The sequence below is a fragment of the Olea europaea genome, unplaced genomic scaffold (genome assembly GCF_002742605.1).
Source record: "Olea europaea var. sylvestris unplaced genomic scaffold, O_europaea_v1 scaffold2179, whole genome shotgun sequence".
Lineage (NCBI taxonomy): Eukaryota > Viridiplantae > Streptophyta > Magnoliopsida > Lamiales > Oleaceae > Olea > Olea europaea.
In genome coordinates, this window is record NW_019239791.1 from 103,791 (window position 1) to 106,876 (window position 3,086).

Sequence of the window (3,086 nt, forward strand, 5' to 3'; positions counted from 1 at the left end):
TATTATTACTTGTACTCATACTTTTCTTTATAATATAAATTATTTTCTTCATCTTCATATATATTAATAATTTTTTCATATGTATAAATATCTTTTATTTTTCCTATTATTAATTTTTCTAATATTTGTTCCTTTATTTCTTTAGGAAGTTCTTTTATTATTGTTAGAATCATTATTTTTAATCTATTATGAATAGGTTCTAAAAATATATAACTATCTTTTTCCTCTTCTAAATATCAATAATTATCTATTTTTCTTATTTTTATTTTCATGATCTCTATGACTCTGATACCAATAAAGGGGTGCTAATTAGAGCGAACAAAAATCAAATAAATCAAATAAATTGATAATTTATTAAAATTTAAGGAGTATTTTTTTAAGGACTAAAATGAAAGATTTCTATTTTTCATTAACTTATTATATAATATTATAAAGGGGGGTATTTTGGGTATCAAAATTAGCCGAAGGTTATTTTGGAAAAAGACCTTTTTATTTGGATCATTTCCATGTATTTCCCATGTTGATGCAACACTACATGGGCTTTTGACAAGTAATGAGTTTGGTAGCATCTATATGGGTGGGGTCCCCCCTCCTTTTAATTGTCTAATGAAATGCTATCACGTGAACTCTGAGCTTGCCTATGTAGCATAATTGTTCTATTTTTCTCAAACTGAACATTTTGCGAAACACTTTGTTCAAAAAGATTGGAGAGTTCAAGTTTTAAGAAATTATTACTTAAATGCTTGTAGAATTAAAATTAAAAAGAAATTTCACTTTAGTTCATTCTAGTCATTTAGAAGGCGAAATGGAAAGTCGTTAAGGCGCATTTATTCGATAATAAGTTTCTTCCCGTTGATACAAAGACTCCAAATCTAAAGCATAGAAGGTGCACCAGCAACGGCAAAATGACCCAGTCTTTGCATCCATACCCATGTCGCTATTTGGATGCGGGTCAAATCTGATTCGACTAATCAAGTTGGGTCTTGGTCCATATTCATATTTGAAACGACTCGGGTTAAATAAAATTTCGCAGGCCAGGGAAATTTTGGTTCAATTCTAAGCTAACATCATAAATCAACTACTGTATTTGGTGAAAAAAATACAAAATTATTCTCCTAAAGTTGTTGCTACCTTGTCTCATGTGGACGTCAATGCGAGTCACCGTACATAACTCAAAGGTTCTCACAACCTTGATATGCCTTGTCGGACTTACTTCTACTTCAACTAGAAGCTAATAGCCAAGTTCGCCAACGAGGAATTATTGATATACTAAATCGATCTAAGACTTATTATGAAACTGTTCATTCAATAAACATTTTCAATATTATGCTTTGAAGAGAACTCGAACCTCTACGCTCTTTACCATGAGATTTTTGGTCTCGCGTGTCTACTATTTTACCTCCAAGACATCTTGAAAGTGAATCTGATTCCATGAATATGATATCAATTTAGTGTAATTTATTGAGTATTTTTATTGATCGAAGCAGTTTGACATCCAATTGCTTTAATTTGAATTATTCGAATAATGCATACGTTTGTCTCACACTCTATGAATGGTGAGAAGGGATAGAGGGACTATAATTGTAGATAACATTGTTCCTGGTATGAAAGTTCCAACCCCCAAAATTCGTTCTCAGCTCGGATTGCAGACGATGGGAGCCTCTTGATTTGGTGAAAGAAGACAAACCTTATCTTGCCCTTCACCATAGAAACTTGAATGAGGAACCTATTTGCCTTTGAAAAAATCCTACGTATAAAGCTAAAGCGAGTCTGATAAAGATAAATTATGTGACGGCAAAGGCCCACACCACGTGACTGAAACCACTAAAGTACAAAACATAATCAAACAATAATCAGTGGTTAATAGCAATCTCACTAATGATTATGCATGTCCAAATAAGTTAAAAGATCCAAAATATCTTGAAATCAAACTCCTTGTCAAGTTTATGTTCATTTTGTTTCTTACGTGTTGTTATTTTCCGGCAATTGGCTTTTCAAGGACAGATTGTCGATGAATATATTGGAGTCGTAACCAGTCCAATAATGTCCCCACCTGGAGTGGAATAATAATTTGGATAAATATAAAAATTATATACCATGAATTATTTGATGGGTAATTAACATAAAATATTATTATTTTTCAATGTTATTGTGCAAAACGTTCATACTTTTCATTTTTTTGACACTTTTACCGCCATATTCACATTTGCACAAGTTATTATTGTCCGAATCACTTTCTTTTTTAATTATTTATTTGTACTTTTTAAAAAAAATTTGGGAGTATAGTTACAATTTGTTCTTTATTTTTATTTAAAGAGGAGTATATATTTGTCATTTTTATATCTTTTAATTGAGAAAATGGATGAAAATAATGATATTTGCAATGAACTATAAAAATACGTGTGAAAATGTCAAAAAATGAAAGGTATGGACGTTTTGTACAATAATAATGAAAAGTATGAATGTTTTGTGCTAATTACCTTTTTAGTAATTTACTTGTACTCATTTGCACTTTTTTAATAATTTATTCTTCAACTTTTCATTTTTATTGTTTTATTCCAATGGGGGTATATATGTCATTTTACACGAGAAATTTGATAAAAATGATGATTTTCGCAATAAAAGGTGAATGTAATGATAAAAGTACCAAAAAATGAAATGTATGAATGTTTTGCACAATAACATTAAAATGTAAGAATTTTTTGTGCTAATTACCCATCATTTAATAATAAGTTTGGAAAAAGTAATTTTTAAAGAATGTCTCAAATAGGGACCTAATCTTTAATGTGCATAAGTTCAATACTAATGGAGTGTATTCAATTGGGACTTTTAAATATTTTGATGGACTTTTTTTAAGGGTTGACTTTTGTGACTTTCGTAGATCTTTTATAGATTTGTATAGAATTAGTAGAAATTTTTCGTAAACTTCTATAAATTTACATTTTAAAATTTTTTATAGACTTTTGAAAACTTTCATTTGAAATAGAATTCACGTGGATCTGGTGTGAAATTCTCACATACGAGATGTTAGTTCCAGAATTCCCCTTCTTCTTCCTATATAATAAAAAAAATTTAAAAATAAAAAT